Source organism: Pseudopipra pipra, chromosome 2 (genome assembly GCF_036250125.1).
Source record: "Pseudopipra pipra isolate bDixPip1 chromosome 2, bDixPip1.hap1, whole genome shotgun sequence".
In the NCBI taxonomy this organism is placed as follows: Eukaryota; Metazoa; Chordata; class Aves; order Passeriformes; family Pipridae; genus Pseudopipra; species Pseudopipra pipra.
In genome coordinates this window covers 4,227,974-4,251,388 of record NC_087550.1, presented here as the reverse complement: position 1 = coordinate 4,251,388, position 23,415 = coordinate 4,227,974, and the positions used below count along the sequence as shown (strand labels likewise).

Sequence of the window (23,415 nt, the reverse complement as noted above, 5' to 3'; positions counted from 1 at the left end):
AGGTTTGTAGAAATCTAGGAAGACCTCTCAGTGGCTTAGGGGTTTGGTATGCTCTGCCTGTCACTCAGAGATTTATTGAGTGCTCTCGATATCCAGCACCTCTAAAAAATGCAGCTGTGAGATGCAGAGCAGCAGGTACAACAGTGCTTTGCTCCGATAACATGCTGTGTAGCAAAAGCTTGAAAGGACCTTCTGCCCCAGGTTTCGAGTGCTGGGCTTGTCTGAAGATGATGCTCATCTTCTTTGGTGGCCCTTTTCAAAGCACCTTTGTGTACTGTGGCAAATAAGAGCCCGGACCCTTACCTCCTCTTAGGCATAACCACTGGGTAAGAGGACATATTTAAATAATTAAAAAGTGCTTTTCTCCACTCATTGTCATGGCGCCACATCCTCACAGTTCTGTATGCAGTGCTAAACGGGGCCCTTTGCCAATTTCTCCCAATTGGTCAAGGGCTTGAAGAGTGAAATCAGCATCACTGAAAATGAAGCGAAACTCTGCCAGCATTAGGTTTTGTTACAATGTGAAACTCGCCCACGGTTTATTTTGAAGATTTGTTAAGGTTCGCAACCTGGGCCCCAATCCAAGCAGTGCTGGCAGGAAAAAAATCCCCCCCCCACCCCGCCACAAAGGCATACGTTTTGTAGGCACCATTTGCAACGTGGTGGTCCCTCTGTGTAAAGAAAATAGCTGTCCATTTCAATGTAGGCTGACCTACTGCCTGCTTAGAGACTTGCACGGCCTTGCCTGTCTTTCTCCAGAAGTGCTGAGCACGTACAATTCCCACCGACTTCTTTGTGGGCAAGCTGTGGGTTTGACAGGTTGGATCCATAGTTTGGGGGATTTTTTTTATCCCGTCCGGTGGCATCTGAAAAATGACAGATTAAAATACAGTTCAATCTCGACCCTGCCTGCAGATTAGCATTTTAACCAAGTTCCCACCGTGCTGGGTGAGCTGCACCAGAGTGCCTTTCCTTATAAGAAACTGCCTCTTGAGTGCAACTGCGATGCAAGAGCAGATCAATCTGCCCCTCTAGATTGCATTTGCTCACAAGTTTTGGACTTGTCCTGAATACGGAATTCAAAACAAAGCTTGAGAGCCAGAAAACCTGTGTTGACTGAGAATAAGGTTTGTGCAAACCCCTGCCAAGCGATAAGGCAGCTCCCCCTGGCTCTGAGAACTGAGCTTCCTCCCCAGCGATGCTCGGGCGTGAGGGGAAGGTGGTGCTTCTGTGAAAACACCCAGTCGTGCAGCTCTGGGTTAAGTGGAGGCTCTCACAAAGTGCAGGCTGAGTGTCTTTTACCTGCAGTTTACCAGGGAGGCAAATCAACAATCTGCTCAAGAAAATATCTTTACAATTCAGCACATCCGTTATCAAATGTGTAACTAAAAGATGCTGGGTCTATGGCTTGGAAGGTATCTGGGTTTTGCATATCTCGGTTTGGATCCTGGCTCCACAGAGACAATATAGTTTTCCCAAAGCTTCTTCCTGATGTGTGTTTGCCTTGGGCTTAGATGGGTCACTGGGGCTTCGGATTGCAAAAATCAGATCGGATGCTCCTATCTTTGTTTTCAGCAACGGGGACAAACTTTGCCCTTTGCAGTGCCTGCAGAGCAGTGAGTAATGAGTGTTTGTGGGAATATCGGTTAGCTGTGATAATAACCTGCACGACCTTGCTGGAGAGAATCCCTTCTGCCCTTGCAAGACAGAAGTGAGTCTCCATCTCTGCAGCTTGGAGTCACCTGCCTTCAGAACATTTCACAGCAGAGGGCATGGGGAGGTGGGGGGGAGGCTCTTCCCTGCCTGTCTGCTCTGAGGGGACAGAGTTGCAAGCTCTGGTGGGCTTGCTTGCTGCTCACATATAGCTATGAGTATAGGGATGAGAGAACACAGCCTGTTAGCCATGCAAAGCTTTCCTTTAAACCAGATAAATTTCCCTATACAGCTGGGAAAAAGGGTCATGCTGTGTCCTGCTCTACACCACCCGAGCTACCTGCTTTTAAACATGTCCCTAACTGGTGCCTGTGTTGGTGCTCCTTCTGCTCCCCTGCTCTGCTGAATGCTGCCCCTCTTCTGGCTTTGGCAATGCTGTCCCTTCTGCAGCACATAGCCTCCTGCCATCCCTGCAAAAAGGAAACTCCTCAGCTTTTGAGAACAGGCTCTCCACGGTGGATCAGAGAGACTGGGGCAGCCCAGCTCCTGCCTCCACATTCCTGGACATGCCGAGGGCTTTTTCCGCAGGAGGAGTGGGGAAAGTCATAGGTGACTGGCACTGGAAGGAGCAAAGCATTCCCTTGGAGAAGGAAAGGAATCAAATGTATGCTCCCTATTTGTCTCTCAAAGCAGTGCTGCCATCCCATCACCTCTGCTACCTCTCTGCCTCTTCCATCCTCTGCAGTGCCCTTCTGTTCACAGGACAGGTATGTCATTGTATCTTCAGAGGCTCTCAGGAGGTTTCCATAGGAGAGGGGTTTGCCCCTGGAGCCTGAGTTCTCATTCTGAGCTGCTCAAGGTCTTCCCACTGGCAGAGAAGGACCGTTTTCTGAGACTAGCTCCTGGGATTTAACTTTTGAATTCCCTTCATATGCCTGGCTATCCCTGTCCATCTCCACAGGACAGGGTCACATTGTACCAGTAGCTAAGGCAAGGTCTGGGGCAACAGACCTGGTGACCTCTCTCATGGAGTCCCAGATGCTGGACTATCAAAAAGAAGCTAATGAGATAATCAGAGCTGACACAAGAACAAAATATTGCCCTCTAAAAATCCTCCCTTTGTCATCTACTTGCACATCTTGGCGCATTTTTTGATTTTCTGCCATCACACACTGTTTGTGCACAGCAGCCTGCACAGCATAGCTGAGTACACACCTTCTGGTGTGGTTTATCCTCCTCTGTTCTTCTTGCTGAGCCCTCCCTCATTGAATCTGATTGACTCTGAGGCCATTGATTTTAAATAAGGTCTTGGGGGGAAGGTCTGACAGGTTTTGCTCTGGTTTTGTGTATCAGGCTCCGAGTTCTGGTTGGGAGACACTGAGCACTGCTGCTATATTAAATGATGGCCAGATAGCGATGCAGTCATCACTTAATACCCCAAATTGCTGCTTTTAAGTGGGCAGGGTTTGGCTTTTGGCCAGATCTCTGTGCTCCTGGCAGAATGATTCATTACCTTGTTCTGGCAAATGTATTTTCATCTGCTAGTTTAAATCTGATTTCTAGTACTCTGTGTGGTTCTCACAGCCGAGGAATTTCCTGCCCTTTATCCGCCTGTTTTCTTCCAATCTAGGCTAAAATCAATACACTTAAATAAATAAAGCCATTGGGCTTGCGAGTACCTCCTGCTGTGTCAGCAGCAGAAGTAAAGCTGGGTGACCAAAGATTAGTTAAGCCATTTTCTTCTTCTTTAAGTAAATTTGCTGCTGTTGAGGCAGGCCAGACCACAGCAGGGAGAGTTTACCAGCCGGCAGACCCAAGAGCACGTCTCAGCTTCCCATCAGTGGCAGCTGCCTCTGTGGGGAAGGGACCCTGCCCTGGGCTGTTGCCACCCCTACCCCTCAGGGTTTGGTTTGGGGATGGTTTTCTGGCATGAATGCTTTGTGGTGGGGACGTTCTGCCACCGAGTCCAAGAGGATGGAAGCCACGGGGGTGTAAGCCAGTCCTTAAAGCACTTCCCAGGTGTGGCTTTCACTTCTGCTCTTCCCTAATAGACATGACTTTCAAGTCTTCTTCTTCTGAGAGGGTTATACACTATGGTAGAGACTCCTTCCCACAGCTCCTGTCAGGCCTGCAGAGGGGGATGCTGGCAGGAGCATCCTCCACCAGGATTCAAGCACCCATTTCTTCTGGGGCCAGGGGAAAAAGGGAAGGATGGCATGAAATGAGGTCTTGTCTTCCTTCACTAAGGCCAGGAATTACCCTGGAAGCACTGAGTTCAATAAGCAGAAAACAGATTTAGGATTTCTAGGCCAAGCCTTAGGGTTTCTACATCCCTGCCCTCGTGCATGGGGTGTGGAGAAACGAGGGGTCTTGTTGGTGAGCAATTAAGTATATTCCCTGCCCTGGATCCAGTGCACTGCCAGGTCCTGAGCAAAGAAGACAGTGCAGGGGAAAACACATCCTGGCCTGCCTTTCTGGGCAGTGCCCCCAGTTCCTCACAGAGCCCAGTAACCCAGCTTTGCATTCATATGAAGAGTAGCAAATGTGCTCTTGGGCCTCTGTCTGGTACCAGCTTTCAAATTACAGTGTAAACCCTGCTCCAAAGGTTTCCCCTTGCCTCAGAGCTATCATTCAGAGATGTCTCTGTGCAGTAGCTGTGATAACACATTTAAGGATGGAAAGAAACTTCCTTTCTACCATTTTTTTGTTCATGCTGGGTTTTGGGGGTTGGTGGGTTTGGGTCTTTTTAAAGGAAAATTAATTTGAACTAAATCGAAAATGTTAGTTACAAACACTAAACTTTTTTATTAATAGAATCATAGAACAGTTTGTGTTGGAGGGGACCTTTAAAGGTCATCTACTCCAACCCCCCTGCCATGGGCAGGGACATCTTCAACTTAAACAGGTTGCTCAGAGCCTGGTCCAGCCTGACCTTGAATGTTTCCAGGGATGAGGTATCTAGGTCTCTGGGCAACCTGTTCTGCTGTTTCACCACCTATATATCTTCTAAATTGACACTTATTCAGTTTTAAACCCCTTGTCCCATCACAACAGGCCCCATTAAAGTTTGTTCCCATCTTTCTTGTAGGTCCCCTTCAAGTATTGGAAGTGTGTAATAATATCTCTCCAGAGCTTTTACTTTTCCAGGCAGAACCACCCCAACTCTCTTTATAGAAGTGCTCCAGTCTTCTAATCATCTTTGTGGCCTCCTCTGGACTCATTCCAACAGAATCCAAGTCCTCCTTACACTGGGGACCCCAGAGCTGGATGCAGCACTCCAGGTAGAGTCTCAGGAGAGCGGAGCAGAGGGGCAGAATCAATTCCCTCGACCTGCTGCCCACGTTCCTTTTGAGGATACAGTTGTCTTTCTGGGCTGCCAGTGCACATTGCTGGGCCATGTCCAGCCTCTCACCCAGCAGTGGGGCTGGTTTTGATCCCTTCATTCCCCAGCCTGTGTTGGTACTGGGGGATTGCCCCGGCCCAGATGCAGCACCTTGGACTTGGCGTTGTTGAACATCACAGTATTCCCATGGGTCCACCTCTCAAGCTTGTCTAGGTCCCTCTGGATGGCATCCCATCCTTCAGATGTGTCAGCTGCACTCCACAGCTTGATGTCACCTGCAAATTTGCTGAGGGTGCACTCAGACGTATTTTCTATGTCACTGGTGAAGATATCAAACAGTACCTGTCCCAATATTGACCCCTTAGGGACACCACTTCTCCCTGATGTCCGCCTGGACTCTGAGCCCCTTGAATGTGATCTCCCCCTTGCTGCTTAATTTTGTGAGGAAAAACTGTTTCATAAAAATACATCTCCCTTTCCCTTCCCTTATCATTTACCCAGCTCAACTCCCTGGGAGCAGGTAGGATGTGTTACGACCCAGCGGTTCAGCACAGGCAGGGGGATGAAAGAGCAGTGCCTGCCCTCCCTCCTTGCCAGGAACTGCAGGGCCTGGAGATGAAAGCGATGGGCCGTGCAGCGTCAGGCTCGTGGCACAGAGGTGAGCAGGATGCCACGAGATCTTGCTGCTCCCTGCTGTGACAGTGGGTGGAATTTCCAGAGCCTGCCCTCCCGTGGTCTCTCTGGGCTGGGTTAGGATGCCCTCAGATGCCCGGATTGGTGAGGTCTCTGTGCAGTGAGTCGTGCTGTGTGCGGCGGGGTTGCCCCAGGAGTTCCTCTGAAGATGAGTACAGGTATCATAAAGCTGTGCCCTGAGCTGGAGAGACGCAACCAAGTGGAAAGGAGACAGGCTCTGTTTACACACAGATACCTGTGCAGCCAGCAGTGTTAGTGAGAGAAAACAGAAAAGGACATGACAGTTACACTGGGTTTTCATTAAATATTAAACGGACTGAAGTTTTCTAGAGTGTGCCTGGGCTGTTTTCAGTTGTCTATCAGATGACAAGAGAGGAAAGCCAAGTGGGTGAACCCTGGTTCTGGAGGTGCAGGGCATCCTGCTCAGGAGCCATGATGACAGGCAGTGTTTGTGTGCCAGGCTGCCCCTGCAGCTCCTCGTTTCACCCAGAACAGCAAACGTCCTTGAACTGTCCAGCTGCTGGTGTGGCCCAGAGAGAAGTTAACTCTTGCAGGTGTCTCCAGCAAGAGAGCAGGGGAAGGAGACAGCTGTGGTCCAGAGCAGCACTGGCTCAGGCTACAGCAGCGATGGCAAGCAGCAGACACCTCCCTGGTTGCTGGCTGGGGAATTAACCACTCATGTACCCCTTTCTGTCAGGTTTAATTAGAAGAAATTTCCTGTCCATAGGGAATACTAAACAACTGCCGTAGCTTCTTCTTTGTGCTTCCTTTCCTCTGCTTTCCCCCTGCAATGGGAGCTGTGCAGCCATGAGCCAGCCTGTGCTGGCCCTCCCGTCCCTCTCCATCCCCACTGTAGCCTTGCCTTTCCTTCTGCAGAAGCTTAGTGGGCCGGCAAGAGGGAATCTCCTAACTTGGATTGGGTTAATAAGTTAAAATGCAGAGCCTTAATCCCTGCTGCTAAATCAGAATGTAATTCAGCTTATAACCACAACCCAATCCATGTGAATTACAATCACTTTAAATACAGCCAGGACTAGATGGGATTTAACATCCTCCCAAGAGATCCTGAAAATGAAAACTGGGACACAGCGCTGCTCTGGGTGAACCTGCCATCAGAGGGAGCCGAGGCAGTGGGGCAGAGGGATTTTGTGACCTCCCAGGACGCCTGAGGAGAGGGAACCTTGGGTGCAACCTTTGGTCAGTGTATGTGGCTGAAAGATGCACGTGGGGCTCCCGCAAAAGCTTGTCCCCGGGGAGGGGGACAGAGCCTGCTGGAAAACCCACAGCACTTTTATCTTTAATTTAGAATGTTTATCTCCAGAGATTCTTCAAGCTTTAAAACAAACATAAGGAGATCTTCGTTTGCCTGGCAGCATCTGGCCTCTGAAAGCAGGCACGTACAGTCCCAGCAGCGGGGCTGATAGAGAGGGCTTGTTCTCTGCCTCCTTCCTCCCAACTTTAACCTCTGGCGGGATGAACCTTGCTCTCCCTCTTCCTGTTCCAGGAAACCACCAGAGAAAATGGGTCTTCCCAGAGCCTGAATCAATGGTGGGCACCTGGCAAGTGATCCCACTGGTGCCTAGGAAGATCTTTTACTGCTTTCCCTATTACATCATTAAGTCCCGGCTTTCACAACTTTGATGGGGAAAGGACAGTTGTTCATTGTCTTCCTGCACCATCTCAGCCTGGGAAATGGGAGCAGCTGAGTCCTTCTGCCGCCACTGACCCACAAACCTTTCCAGGGAGCCTCGGGCAGTGTCTGGGAGCATGCAAATTCAAAGGTTCTGCAGAAATTTAGGGTCTTGATGGATGATCTTCCAAGCATTTAACTGGAAAGTCCCTGTGGGAATACGGCATAACTCTTGTGGGCTGCCAGGCACAGATAAAGAGTCCAAGGAGTCCAAGTTGCTACATTAGTGGGAAGAGGTTAGAAAATAAGATCTCCTGCTAAGACTGGTGTCTATGTTTGAACCTTTTTAGGAAGATTCTGATGGTGTTTTTTTCACATTGCTCTTTTTTGTGATTTCCTTATATTTCTCTTTTTTCAGCGGTGAAAGGCTGGTGCTGTTGTGCTAATACCTAGCCAAAATGAGAATGCACAGTAATTTCTCAGAGCCTGGCATGTAAAGTGCCTGGTGTACTGAGATGGAGAGCTTGTGAGTTTTCTGTGGGTGTGATGAGGGAATGGAAATGATCTGAGTTCTTGGGTGCTTTCCCAAACCCAAGCTAGCCAGTTTTCTATGTTTAGATACAGTTTACTTAGCAGCACTGGTAGAGCGGAGAGGAGGGCAGAGGGTTTTCAGGCATCAACAATGCTTGCTGGTGCAGCCTGATTCTGTTCCCTGGGCTAGAAGAGGGTGAACCTCCCAGCTCCTCAGACAAACTGTGCATGTAGCCCTCAACTACACTGCTCTTGGCTCCTTACAGAAATATATGATCAGCTGATGAATCTCCTCCCAGGCAGCTGGGCTAGCCTGGCCCTACAGTTGTTTTTCTTACATCCTCCCAGTGTCCTCTGAGATGTCCATGTGCATCATGGCCACTGTCACTCTCAGCAGCTGGCTGGGCGTTTACCAGACTTAGAGGTAAGGACTTTTTTGGGTTTTTATCTGCCAAAGTCATCACAAGATTTTGAATTTTTGCAGGGCCTCGCAATCCCATCATTGGTTTCCCCAGAGCTTTCAGAGAGAGCTGTGAGAAATGCTTCCCCCTACTTTTGCTGGTCCAGCTGCAAGAGGGAGAGAGAGAAAGACCAGGATGGCACTGGCTTCATTCCTGAGGTAGGGGATAACACTCCTTCCCACTAGGGCTGCCTCCCCATGTGCATTGCATGTCTGAAAAGAAGGTCTCCTCTTTCTATGAAAGAAAGACCTGCCAAATGTGCTTTGAAATGAGCATGGTCCCAAGAACTTGTACTGCATGAAGAGGCCAAGCTGACCCTGAAACTAGATATGTTTCTTGGCTTTGGCCCACGGGTCCCATCAGCAAAGATCTGTCTGTGGCAGGTTAGGAGGTGTGACAAAGTCCCAGGTGGCAGCTGATCCATGTGTCCATCTGCTGTCATCACTCTGTGTCATGGCTCAGGGCAAAGGGATGTGACCTCTGTGCTGGTACCAGAGCAGGCACTGGGTAGCTCGAAGCAACCATGGACACCTCCTCCCTGTGTGTGAGTTGGCACCCGTGCTGGCTGCCCGTGCTAATTAGGGTAGAGCACTTCCCCATCTCAGACAAGAAAGCTGTCCTCCCTCAGTCCCACCCCAGTGTGTGAGGTCCCTGCAGGTGAGCCGGGAAGTGCAGCTGTTTCCACCTTCCAGGCCCAGGTGAGAGAGGCCTGGAGATGCTCACTCGTCCCGGGGGATGGTGGTATCTCACCTCAATCAAAACACTCGCTTTTAATGGGCATGCTGCCCTGGCTGGAGCTTCATGCTTCCTGGGGAACTCCGTGGTACAGGCCCTGGCAATTACTTCTTTGAGATTGCTGCTTCTATGCATGTCCAAAGATGCCTGGCTGGAGAACAACCTGCAGCTGCCAAAGGGCAGTTTGTGGGGGTTTTTTTGGGTTTGTGTCGGCCATTTATAGGCTGTTTTGCTATGTTGCTCACTTTAAGTCTCTTCTTATCAGGTTTCCTCTCTGGGTGAATGTTAAAGGGCACGTCTTCCATCAGGAGACTCCCAGCCTCATCAGGAGCAGAACTCATGGGCTGGCAGTGGGCGGGCTGGCCTTAGAGTACAGCATCCCTGCTGTGCCATGTGAAATTATCCCTTAGCCCACATGTGGGTTCACAAGTGGGTAATGACAAAATAAGGCTTGCAAGTGATTCTAACAGAGAATTAAAACATCTGTCCATCCTTCATGTGGGCTGCAATACTGGGAGGACTAAACAATTTCATAAGAGAGTCCGGCCCCAGCTGCAGTTTCTCCTGTGCTGGCAGAGATGTAAAGTTCATAAAGAAGGCTCCAGGGAGATCATCCTAAAAGGGGAGGGGGCCGGAGATAGCGGGACCACTGTGTGCTAACCTCATCTCTCTACAGTGGTGTGACTGGAACAGAGGATAATGACAGGACAGCCTGAACTCCTGCTCTTGCCTTCTCCAAAGATGAGCTCAGGACCAGAGCTCTCTCATCAGCAATCATACTGGTCCCTGCTGATGGGCTAAGCCCAAGACAGGCACAGGACTGGATTTGCTCTCCTCTATTCTGGATGTACCTCTCGTCTCGGTCACCGCTCAGCATGGAGGATACGTTTGAGAATAACAAATAACCAAAATGCTTTGTCAGCGTGGAAGCCCATCTCGCCAGCAGAGGCTGTGTCTGAAATACAGAAGCAGCACAGTTTTTGCTGAGGAACTCCCCCAGAGACAGGCAGCTCCTGCATTATTAACAGCGGTGCTGATGAATCCCTGTTAATGAGACGTGCTCGCTCGGCCAGCCAGCCAAGTGGCCGTGGCCACGCTGCTCTCAGCTCCACACTGCAACCTGTGCCTGTGAGAGCAAGAGATGATTGCTCCAGGGAGCAATTGGCAATGCTGTGCTGTAAGATTTGGCTACTTTCCCTAAAATTTGCACGTGTCCTGCCAGACTTGAGCTAGGTAGACGTGGAAATCCAGCGTTTGTTCTCTGGTGGCTGCAAAAAGTGAAATAAAAGGCTGCCATCCCAATGGGCTTGTGACTAAAGAAAAAGATCTCTTTCTTGGCATGTACTATCTGCTCTGCTCCAGAGAGTAATATGGGCCATGTTCTCTAGTCTATTCTTAAATGGCTCAACCAGGGGAGCTCCTTCTTCTCTGGCTCAACAGATTTTGATGTTAGGAAAATCTTTATCCTTTTTTTTTTTTTTTTTCTTTAAACTCAATTTCATCTTGCTCCATTTATCAATTCTCCTTTTGGTTTCTGGATGCAATTACTCTCCCACTGTGGTCATTATACCTCCTAGGATACTTGTAGAATAGGATTTTATACAGCCTCAGCTGACGTTTGGCCAGGAAAGACATCTTAAACTCTTTCAGTTTTTTGCTAAGTCAAACCTCCTCTGAGCTTTCCTAGTAGTATAATACTTTTCTGACAGTATAGCACATTGGATGGTATTTACCAGCCTGTGTGGATACAGAAAGACTGGTCATCCTCCAGTGCATGATATAATGCCTCTACAGTCCGGCACACTGTCGCCTGTTGTGCTCACATTGCAAGCAGTGTAATTCCTCCAGCACTGCTGCCAAGATACTTTGCTCTTCACTGCATAGATTCTGATGATTTCCAGATGTCACAGATGATGTCAAATTCCTGATGCCATTATTGCCTTATGCAGAATGAATCTGATAACCTAATATGTTTCTGCTACACTTTCCTGTCTGTTGATGGGTTTCTCTAATGAAAACAGTGTTGACCTCCAAAGTTTGTCTGTGCAAGCAGAGAGCAAAGCAAACCCTGCAGGAGCTAAGAAGGCTGGTTAAGATTGCGTAGGAGTAATTGTAGTAGTGCTTTTTTTATTGTTGGTTTGTTTATTTGTTTGTTGTTTTGAAGCAGAACTTCTTGCAAATCTTGTAAGGAATCTGTGGAATAAGGACAAGGTGGAGCCTGCAGAGTTGGAGCAATGAAATAATTCAGCAGTGCTGGGAGGGCACCAAATCTCCTAACAAGACTGTGCAAGACCAAAATGATTGATCAATTAAAAATATTGAAGTTACCTCTTCTATACTTTCAGTTTTTAGGGATGTGACAAGAGGGGATGGTAAGGTAGCCTTTAGGCCCTGATTTTGGCAGCGGGGTTCTGCAAATGGCCCTTTAAGCTCAAATAAAACACCAAGAAACCCTGACAAGACCTTGGAGAAGCCTGCAGTGCTGGAGACCAAACCCAGAGGTGCTTCAGACTGAAACAGTGGGAGGTGAGACAGTTTGGTTTGGCATCAAGGAAGGCAGAGCTGAACCTCTGGAAGGGATCACACCAGGAGAGAGACACTGAATGTGCTGTCTGCCACCCGTCTTATCTGTATGCAAAGTGGTGCAGCCTTGGGTGAAACATTACTGGTGTAGGAGTTGAATAGATCAGATGTGTAATAATGCAGAGATAGCATTGCTAATGTTCCCACAGACCCTCCCATGCTTGACCCCACCTGAAGTGGAGACTCGTACCCCATGTCTCCCAAACAGAGGTGAGTGCATCTTCAGAGCAGCCCTGGGCCATGCAGGGACAGTCTCCTCACAGTGCAGGGGAAACAGAGACTGAAAAAAGGAGAGTGGAATGGGGAAATGGGAGTGAAGCACTCTCCCTGAGCAGGAGACCAGCTTTCCTCCTGGCTTGCAGAAGTTCTAACTGTAATGACAGTCCATGCTACGTGTTGAGTCCTTTGCAGAACAGAAATATCTTGCTTAATTGGTGGCAGCAGGTTACTCTATCTAAATTTTGCAAGCCTACTGATCCTGCATTAATCATCCTAAAAAAGGAATAGGTTAAAGTAAGATGAGGCCTACCACTGATCCCTGAAGTGCCCTACCACACACTGCCTCTCTAATTACCATCCCCTTGTGCTGCGGTCATCCCGCCGGCTTTCTGTCAGCGTGGCAAAGCGTCTGGAAAAGCCCCACTAAATTCCTCTTAAAGCACTGTTTCACCAGAGGAACATGAGCAAAGGGCCATGCTCAAGATAGCTGGGATCTACTCCCACCTCTGCTGCTGACCACCTGGGTAATGCAGGACACAGCCTTCACCTCCGTGGTTTAGATATTGCCACCCACAGCTTTGTGCACCTTGTGCAGTGGAGCTGCTTCCTGCCAAGGGTCACTGCCCTTCCATCATCCTCCCCTTCTTTTGGCACTATTCCCCAGGCTTTGCTCTGGGATGGTCTTCTCTGTTGGGCCAGGTGATGTCGTGGGCAAGTGACCCCGGTGCCCAGAACGTCACCTGGGAGGGATGCTGTGAGGCCACCAGGGTGTGAGGAGGTTTTGGGGCCCAAGAGCCCTGCTGGTGGCCAGTGAGCGAGCTCCAGTTGTGCCTTTCCAGTGAGGGCTGGAAAGCAAAGGTTTGCTGAAGCAAACCTTGATGTGACAGCGTGGAGCCCCTGTTTTCAATTAGCGCTGCTATTTCGAAAGGGAATATCCACGGTGCGGATGTAACCCATGGCAACCATCTGCGGAACCGCCGCTCCCGCTGGTTGGGGGGTGGGAGTGGGGGTGAGATGGGGGCCAGGGACAACGCAGGGGGAAGTTGCAAGTATTGGAAAAGGCAGCGTCTCCTCCCTCCGGGCGCCTCTCCTGCCCCCACTGGCGCGGGAGCTGCGGGAGGTGTCGGTGAGCCCATCCGCATCCCACGCAGCTGGATAATTTATGGGCAGCAGCGGCAGCAGCAGCAGCAGCTCACCGTCACTTTGTTTGCAATTTTGCCTCTAAATATAGCTGTGCTTTAAAGGAGGAAGGAGGGCAGGAGTCTGCCCGCATCTCCTGCCCGCTGCCGAGGGGTCTCTCCTCACCAGGGATCGAAGGGGGCCGTGCGGAGTGCACTCATGTGGCAGTGCCCATGTGGCACCTTCTCCATCCCACATCCCGCCCTGGAAAAGGGCAGACCCAAGCCTCTCCGGCTGGTGGTTAAACGCCAGCCCAGCCTGGCGACAGCGTCCTGCCCAGCTGAGGCTGGCGGCTTGCCCGGGTGCACTGAGCCCAACCGCTTCCCAGAGAATCAGCTTTCATGTGGGGATTTCTCTCCATGCTTTTTTTTTTTTGTTGTTTCTTTTTTACTTTTTTTAGCAAAAAGTGCAGTAGTTGCTTTAGTCCTGACGGAGATACAACACCAGGTAAGAACGCATGGCCTGGCACTCCTCATCTGCGCTCCTGCAGGTAAGTGCAGGGCTCCCCTTTCCAGGTTCTGAGTTACCCTGACCCTTGTGCTACAAGTGCCAGTGTTGCAAACACCACAGTTTTGACCAGGCCTAACACATCAGGGGTTGAACCCAACTCCGAGGCTGACGGGAAAGGAAAGGCACTGACGTGCTGACAAGGCATTATAATAAGTACCAAGCAGAAATAAGAACCTACTTATATTTTAAACATGACATTAATTAATAAAGAAAAGGGTACACTGTGGATACTAAAAGCCCTCAGATACTGAGGAGAAAAAAATCTCTTTCACCTATAATGTAGAAACTGCCAGAGAATGGTTCCCTAGACCTGGATAACAGCAGCTTCATGTCACATCTGGGGAGGAGACCCCTCTGCAGTGGCACGCAGACCAGCTCTGCCCCAGAGAAGAAGAGCTTTCAGAAAATAGTGTGAGGATAAAAGGAAAAGGTCATTTTCAGACCGCACCACTCCATCACATCAACATTAATTCCTGTTGGTCCGTTACTTTTGATGTAACTGAATGCAATGAAAAATGACTCAGTCCCAGTCTGGCAGTTCACTTCAGCAAGCCTATCTAATAGGTTTATTATAGTTTATTGAGCAAGTGTTAGCCCAGAGTAGATCAGAACAACTGCCAAAATGTTAAATGGCCTCAGGAATGATGGCATTCCGGGAAGAATTATTGTGGCAGGATGGGTAACTCAGTGTCTGGGGCCCCATGTTGCCTCCATCCCTGTCAGAAGAAATAATGGCCAAATTTTCTTCTGAGCCTCATGGCCCATTGGACTAATATATAGGGGCCAGCCTGTCCAGCACATACAGTACCTTCAGCTCCACTAGTCTGAAGGATCCTTTAGAGTCTCCTTTTATGAAGAGCTTATTCTCAGCATCAGAATCCATGTTCCTACCTCTCCTGCTACACAGTGAGTGGAAATTCCCTTTTCATGGTGTAGCAATGAATGTTACTGGGTCTCAACCCCTGTGGGAAAATGTAAAACATTCCCAGCTCTTGGGAATGACCCAATTAACTCTGGCTGGGAAAGACCTGGGAATCACTTTATTCTTCTCTAAAAAAAAAAAAAAAAAAGGGTCTTGAAACTCTATTTTATAGAGAGACTATATTTTATTACCAGACAGAGTTAACAGCACACTTAGTTTACTGCACCAAAATAAAAGTTAAACATCCGATTACTATCTCTGGAAACAATGTTAGGGAGAGAGAAAACAGCAGAAGGCTCCACCAACATCTGCCTGCAACCATAACACCACCCTTCCCACCAGACACAGATTTCTTTCATTCAATGTCCAAACTAAGGGTTTATTCTAGCAACACTCTCCCTTGCAGAGGAAAGTTTCAAGAAGCCACCCCTCCTTTCCTTACAGTCTATTATTTATGTCCCTATCTTTTCAGGAGAGTTGCAGAGTGAAAATAGAGTGCTGAAGGGCATCCTGGGGATTTTACAGCAGCTTGTGACTTTTCAGTCCAGATCTCCAGAATTCCCTTATTTTATGCTAATGTAGGGTCTCTATTTGCAGAGTGGCATTACTTCAGCCACCTGGCATTTGTGAGACTACTAATGGAGTACTTGCAAGCTTGTTTGAAAACAGAGAGCTCTGCTGAGAAGAGGGACTCTGCACTCCTCCTTTTCCAGCCTCTGCTTCCATCTCTTCTCAAAGTGAGCCAGTTGAAGCATACTCATAAACTTCCATTGCACCATTCTCCAAATTACTCAGTACATGAGTTCTTCAGCATCCTACAGCAGTTTCTCTTTTGGATGTTCTCTTCCTCAGCAGAATGACTTGCAACATGCTCTCTTAAGTGATTTCATAACAACCTGCAGAAAAATCCTGTACTTTTTTTCTGATTACAACCCCCACCTCCTGTAACTAATGCACTATTTCTGACACCCACAACCTGAATTACCCTATAGCACTCCCACAGAGACTGTATCAGATGTGTTAATGATGCCTCTGACTGATTCAGCCCCTGGCATAGGACCATTTTCCCCCTTGTCAGGTTATAAGGAACAGAGGTTTCCCTCACATTGTATTGATGGACCAGCTGTCCAGAGTGAACTTTAAACTCACAGTCCCCTTCTGTGGCTGCCTCCCTTTCATGAAAGGTCTCTTTGGCATCATCTCACCTTTCCCTCTCACCTCAGGTCCCATCTTTCTCCCAGCTTTTTCACAGCTCACAGCCACGCCCCAAGTCCTCTCTAGCAGAGCATCCCAGTGTTCAGTTTTCTCAAACCTAGCTCTTGTACCCTTCTGTGTGCCCTCACCCCATCAGGAACGCGGCCCCTTTGTAGAGTGCATTGCAAACACTGCTGCTGTGCACCACACTGACCCCACACTGCATCCCGTGGGCTGTCAGACACAAAGGTGGCCCCTAACACTGTGCAATGCTGCCAAGATCTCAAATAGGACCTACCCAGGAGTGTATCTCTCTGCCTTGAGAAGCTTCCACTTGAAATACACCAAGATCAGACACAGTTGTACACTAGAAGAAATGCAGAGGATGGTAGCACCATATACATAGGAAAACCCCAGATAATGAACTGACAAGACAAGCTCAACTGAGATTTGTGCCCAATGGTGTTCCTAAGGAGCACTTGCTGCTTGCAAAACTGGGGGTGCCAACAATGGGTGTAATTGAAGTAGAAGTTTCTACTTGGTGTGCCAGACCTTGGTGAGTTATTCCAGGGAAGCGAAGGAGAAAGAAGAAGGCCAGGAGAAATCAAATGTGACCACACTTTTTCCATATATGACCATAATTGCTGTTACTTGAGTGATCTGTTGATAGCACAGGGCCTGATGACTTCTGGTGCAACTCTGTGCTAACAATTAAATTAAGGACCTTCAAGCCTTGTCTCGTTATCCCTCATTTTAGCAACTAAAGATCTCCTTCCCCTCATCTTCTTTTTTTTGTCTTTTTTTTTTGATTTTTTTCCTCCGGGTTAGCAGAGAAATTGCTTTTTCACACCTTGTTTTAATTACAGGAGCCATGTGACCCTTCCTGGAGCAGCTGCCAGAGCCCAGACTACTGGAATATCACCAGGCCAGCAGACTCACAGAAAATATGTAAGTAGGTTACATGGGGGTGGGGGAGACTATTAAACACAGCAGGATCCACTTAACAGAGCACCTGTTAGAGGCACAGAAAGTGGTAAGAGGATGAATCGGGCAGAAAGAGCAATAACTGTGAGACTTTCCTCTTTCCAACAAACCCTGTCTGGGCTCACGGAGGAGCACATGAAGTTGGGCAGTGAGGGAGGCTGGGAGAGAAGGAGCTGAGGGTGTTTGGATGCTCACTGAGGCTGGTGCTGCTAATGACTGCCTACAAATCAGAGAGCTCAGAGTGCTCCTGCAGCCATGGCTCTGGGCTGGCTGGCTGGAAGGCTCATGCAGACTGTACTTTTCTCCTGCTGGTGGAAAGCCTTTGCCCCAGGTGAGCATGGGGCAGCTTGCCCCTGACCCCATCCCTTCTGCTGTGTTCAGCCAGCTCCCACAGCATCCAAAATGCTGGGGTGGAGGAATGCTGCCTTCACATCCAGATACAGGGTGGCAGTGGGTGTTGGGCCATGTGGCCCAACCACCCCTCCCCTCCTGGCTCGACCTGGTCCTTGCAGCCCTGACCATACTCTGGGCTTTGCAGTGTCTCAGCACTTCCACTGCTGTGGCCAAACCCACCTGCTTCTTCAAACAGCCCCACCTGTGTGTCATTGGTCACCTGCTCTGTCCCTCTCTGTCCCTAGGGTCCAGGCAGCACATAGAGGGGCTTGGGCTGTTGCATGTGTGTATGCTAAAAACTGAAGCTGCTGCTGGTGGCACGTGGGTGAGAACTAATTTGGGTTAAATCTATGTTGTTGAGGCTGTTTGTAGGAGAGTGTCCCCAGGGCAGGGGACAGCAGCAGCAAGGGAGGAGCAACACACTGGTTTTAGACCTAGTCTTCTTCAGGAAGGCTTTTGGGGAGTTCAGGCAGATTTAATCTTTCCTCACAAAACATTTAAATTCTGAGTTATTAAGGGTGGTGTTGTGACATTGCCCTAAATAGCTTAAGGACTGCCTTATCTTTTGGAGAGAGGTTCCTCTGGCCACCTGGAGAGCATCTCTGGCATTTGAGTAGCTGGGTAATGTTTTCCTTTTCTTGAATAGGGGTGAAACTGCTCTTGGTTATATGTCAGCATGAGCATTTTTTTTCTTCAAATATTGTATTTATATAATCTGTCTCCTGACAGATATAGCCAAATCAAACATCTAAATAGGATTAATGTGGGCAGCTTATTACTGGCTCTTGAGGAAGACCAGGAATTATGGTTATCAACCATAACAGTGAAGTTGGGGTGTCTGACCCCTACAACTTATCCTTGAAAAATACTATACAAATATGTTCTGAAGTGATGAAAAATAATTTCGTATTCACTGAATAACAGAGAAAGGTGCAAACTAAAACAGCCAGATCTGAATATCAGAATGCATTTTAGTTTTTTTCTTGGTGACAGGAGGACGAACATAATCACGAGTGAAATAAGTGCCAAGCCATATTTAACCCTCTCAGCTCTACAGCAGGACCAAACATAACCGTTTCAATCTTTCCAAACAAAAAAAATTGCTCTACCACAGAAAACCACGCACTCTGTTCAGTTTTTGGGTCCACTCCCCTTTCGCAAGGCAAATATTCAGCGATGTCTCCAGCCCCTGGATGGGATTTAGCTGCAAACCCAAATGGAACCTGTGCAAAAGCTGCCTAGATGCCTCCTGGTTTAAGAGGAGCCAGGTGGGGTGATGCATCAAGGATACTCCAGATCAGGCTCATAGCTGGATGTGATGGTCCTGCGCAGTTTTGTGCTGGGGAATGTTGTGCACGGGGGCATGGTAACGGATATACATTTTTTCCACTCCAGATGGCTAATTCAAATTAATCCTGTGGACACTGAGACTGGAAGTACAGTTCTTACCTCCTGGTGCTTACCAGCAGCCTGTTCAAACAGAGTTGATGAGTCCCAGTGGTGCTCATGATGGGCAGTGTCTCCATCTTTTAAAGTCATCCTTACAGACAGGTGATTAGTTCCCTTATTGGCATTTCCACCTACGGAAATGAGAAATGAATGGGCTGGATGATCATTTTGCACAGTAATTTATGCATGTAGTCTAATATAGCATAGTGAGGATCTATTCCTTTCTTATAATTGGGACAAATTCCACCTCTGGAAGCTCTTCTTCCAAGAGAGGATGAATTAGCTAAGCCATCACCTGTCTAACACCATTCAGCTATTTATTTCTGACATGTTCATGTCAGTAGAGGGCTTTCCAACCTCACAGAGATATTGGGAGGTTTCATTTATACAATACTGTGAGATTGTCTGATCAAAGGCATACAAGTGGAAATCATTACTGTTATTTTCAGACATGTCTTTAATCACAAACTCTCCCTATTCATCGCAATCATTGCAATTGTAAATCAGAAGTGAGTTCCCTCACCACCTGGCCACTTGGTGCTCTTTTAATTTCTGCCTGTTGCCTGTACAGTGAAATTTCTCCTGCGTTTCCCCTCCCCCTGTGACGCAAATACGTGCACTAAAATTTGCTATGATAGCTTTATTTATGTGGATTTGTTTCTGCAAAGAGAGGGGATATTGAACTTTCTGAATCTTTCCCACTAGGAAATGGGGATAATGCTTGGAACTGTCTCTGCAGGAACCACTCATGGACAACTTTGCTGAAAATACTGAATTATATTCCTATCAGCAGAAAGTATGAAATGAGTTACAGTGATTTAAACACGGGAATAGAGGAATTTGACCTTCTAACTACAGAAAGGAAAAAGCTTGTTAATGCCCTGTCTTCTTGATAATGTATATATTTTTTGTCTGATCGTGCACTGGCTCCCAGTGCTGCAGTAGCTTCAGGCCAGAAGAACTGAGCTGTGTGCTTTCTGTTGTTTCTATGGGATTTTGGCACCTGATATTGTCCTAGAGCTGGTCTGCAGTCTCTCCCCAAGCCAATGGGTCCCTCGCTTCAAGAAAGACGTGGAAGTGCTGGAGTGTGTCCAGAGAAGGCCAATGAAGCTGGTGAAGGGTCTGGAGCACAGATCTGATGAGAAGCAGCTGAGGGAGCTGGAGCTGTTCAGCCTGGAGAAAAGGAGCCTCAGGGGTGACCTCTGAGTCGCTCTCTACAACTCCCTGAAAGGAGGTTGTAGCCAGGTGAGGGTCGGCCTCTTCTCCCAGGCAACCAGCGACAGGACAAGAGGACAAGGCCTCAGGCTGCACCAAGGGAGGTTCAGGAAGAATTTCTTCACTGAAAGAGTGGTTAAGCATTGGAATGGGCTGCCCAGGGAGACGGGAAAGTTACCATCCCTAGAAGTGTACAAAAAACCAACTGGATGTGGCACTTAGTGCTGTGGTTTAGTTGACAAGGTGGTGATCAGACAAAGGTTGGACTCGATGATCTTGGAGGTCTTTTACAACACTTAGGATTCCAGGATTCAATGCATATCCACTTCTTCTTTCTCCCATCCCTCTGTCATCTGTAAAGACTTTGAGAAGTGTGGCAGGTAAGGGTGGAGTACCTGCAGAAAGGCCTGCTTGAAGGAGGCCCACTAGAATAATCTGAGATTTCTGCTGGGGACCCCAGATCCACTAGAGCCAAGGAAGACCATCTACTGCACTCCTGGGTCTTGTTTCAGAAGCTGGATCTTTTATTTTCGAAAGGTTACAAGCACATGGGATGGGGTGGCTTTGCCCAGCGGCTCAGGTCAATCCATCTTGATAATGGCAATGAAAACCTGATTTGGTTTTGAGCATAATGATTTGGGGCGCTGGAAACCATGGGAATGCCAGGAAAATGTTGATGTTGCCGACTGCCTCAAACGACAGCAAATCTCATACACCCTGACCAAGGAAGTACCTTCATTCCAGCAGCTGCAAGTACTGACTGTTTCCATGTGTTTGTCTCATTTGCCTTAAGTCCTCTGTGCAGCAGCTGTTGCTGCTTTTATAAAGGCTAAGGTGCTTCCCAGCTCCCATAAAAGGAGATCAATGGCTCAGGAGGACAGGAATTGGAGGTGGAGCCTTCCCATCTGAAATCACAAATTCTAGTCTGGGCCCAGGTCATGTGAAAGTTGTCATCACTTGGAATTTCAATCTTCTTGTATTTGCCCTGCATGATTAAATATTCGTGCCAGGATATTTTGCCATGCATGATGAGAATATTCAATGCAACCTCACTGGAAAGACTATGCTGCAGATGCAGTCAATGTCCTGCTGCTTTTCTGAAGTGAATTCTACATTTCTCTGTTGTCTAGCTTCCCCCTGATGGATGTCAGATCAGTCCCAGATGTCCACATGGTCATCCCATTCCCAGAGATCGATGGGGGTTTTTTACACAAAAACGCAAAAAACCTCCTCCTTATCTTGCCTGTGATAAGGCAAAGGGTGTAGCAGGCTAAACATCCTTCTCACTCCCAGAGGTGGATGATCCATCTGAGAGTGAAGAGACTGCTGGGGAGCAAACCCTTTGCTAAGGACCACAGCAGAACAGCTTCTAGTGCAACTAGCTGATGGCTAATTTGCTCGGGGCTGGAAGCCTGGTGCTTTCAACAACCTGAACTTCACTTAAAAAAATTATAGTGATTAAGTAAACACAGCTATAATGGAAATCTTTACTCTGCATATTACAAATCAAAATGGCCATGAAGGGAGCAATTATGAAACCTCAGGACTGTGGTGAGGGGAGGATACATTTGAGCTGTGCTGTTGTTTGTTTTTTGTTCATCATTTATTTCCCCTGGGAAGCTTGGCTCTGAAGCAGTCTCTGCTGCATTGAGAGGTTCTTTACATTTTTGTTAACCCAATTTTCCATCCAGTCTTAAGCAAGATGGGAAGAAATATAAGGGGTTTACATGAAACCACAAGACACAATGGACTGCCTTGGGGAAGGATTCCTAGATCCAGCTTCCAATTCCCATTAGAAGCCCACACCATAAGTTGCACACCCTCTCTTTTTCTGTCAGTCTTCAGTGGCATGACTGATTTTACAAAGACTTGAGGGAGTGGTGAAGATAATGCAGGAGTGGCAGTGTTAAAGGTCTCCTAATGGGAACTGCAACGATGATTCAGATGTGGTGGTTTTCTACCCTTTCTGGAGATATATGATGGATCCTAGTGGGTTTTCATACTTTCCTGATTCAGGAAAATTATAGTGTAAAGCTGCACCAGGCTTTCAGCTTCAGCTGATTTTTGCTGATGTTTGTTCAAGACCAGAGGGAAATTAGCCGGTGGACTACTCGGCTGTTACTAGAAAATTGACTGAGAAATGGAGAACACAGCAGAGAAACAGTTGGCAAATGATGGGATGAGTGGTAATTCCTAGGCAGCAAAAAACATTGATGCAATCCAAAAACCCAACATACTTCCCAAATGTATATAATAATACAAGTCCAAGAGCTGCTTCGAGGGCAGAAATCAACTTGGAGACCTTTTCCTGACTGAACAGGCTTAAACAAAGAACAAGGGTCTAGCATTTCCTTTTGAGCCCTGCTTGAAGCTGCAGATCTATCAGCACAGGTGCTCAAAGCTAGAGCCAAGTGCTGTACAAACATGACAGCTAAGCAAAGCAACTGGCTACCAAATGATGATTGTTCAAGATCTCCATATGAGGACAAATATTTCTGGTAACGACTGAGCATGCTTCGGGAATGAGAGCAACCCACACGGGCTTGAAAGAAGGGAACAGAAATGTTTGGCAATTCCTACCACATGGCTGTATATCAGCTAAGGATGAAAACAGCCCTGGTAACCATCCAGACTTTCTCCTGGTATCATAGTGAGCACATCCCAGAGAGATGGTGCGTGAAATAAGAGGACAAACTTCCTTCTTCCCAGGCAAAACACTCACTTCAGGTTACAAGGCTTCAGAGCTGAGCTAGCTGGCTGCCAAGGCAGTCTGGAACAGCAACAGTGGGTGGTGTCTAGGGAAAAAGGGACCAAGTTTCGTGGAAAAGAGACTGAGGGATGAAAGAAAGGACTGAGTTTGGAGGGATGGGAATAAATACAGCAGGATTTTGATGGCAGGCTACAGCTCTTGCCTCGGCAAACCAACCAAAGAAAGGTAACCACATCACACGCACACACAAAAGGAATTGTTACTATTATTCCTATTCCAGGGTGATAATCAAATACATACCTGCATTTTGCTCTGAAACCACCTCCCCTGTTCATCCTCACTTCTCCTGGAAGCCAATTAAGTCCTTCCTGAAGAGATGCTGCATGAAACAGGCTTTTCTGAGATTGGTAATGGCTGTCACCCCAGCAATAATCATAATGAATCACACTTGGGCTCCTGTTGAGCTCATATTTCCAAAGAGATGTTGGTTCTCAATCCATTCATTAATATTAATTAGCTTGAAGTCACATTTTGTTTTCCACTTATGTGCCCAACCTGCAGCATCCTTGTGTGTCCTGCGCTAACGAGCCAGATGCCATTTATGGCTGGCACAAAATAATTAGCTAATAGTTAAAGAATACATATCTCAAGTTAGTTAAATATTTATGCCAGACTTTTTATATTTTGGCTCCCAGCCCTCATCTGGGGGTTGCAGTGCAATTTAGGGAGAATATGAGAAAGTTTTCACTGTTGTATGCAGAAAGCTTTAATTATACATTCTCCATATGGATGCAAACGTTTGATGTTATACAGATGTTGGCAACAAACTGACCACCAGGTACCAGAGCAGAAACAGCAAACTTCAGCAAGCAGATCAAAATCTAACTCCCTTGTTGTGACTGGATGCTGCATAATGCAACAGTCACTCTTTCACTTCTGATCCAGCCTCTTTTGCTCAGAGACCTCTGCTGCAAAATACTTCCAGGCAAAAGGTGGAAAATAATGGCCAAG

General features: G+C 47.7%; 1 long non-coding RNA gene across 1 annotated transcript; it reads right to left on the bottom strand.

Annotated features, from left to right (window-relative positions):
* Positions 1 to 614: 614 nt before the first annotated feature.
* On the bottom strand, positions 615 to 22,854 carry LOC135408340 (uncharacterized). The gene is made up of 3 exons (XR_010427512.1): positions 22,705 to 22,854; positions 18,480 to 18,610; positions 615 to 866 (listed from the first exon to the last, which is right to left on the bottom strand). It is a non-coding gene; the product is annotated as an uncharacterized LOC135408340 (long non-coding RNA).
* Positions 22,855 to 23,415: the final 561 nt, after the last annotated feature.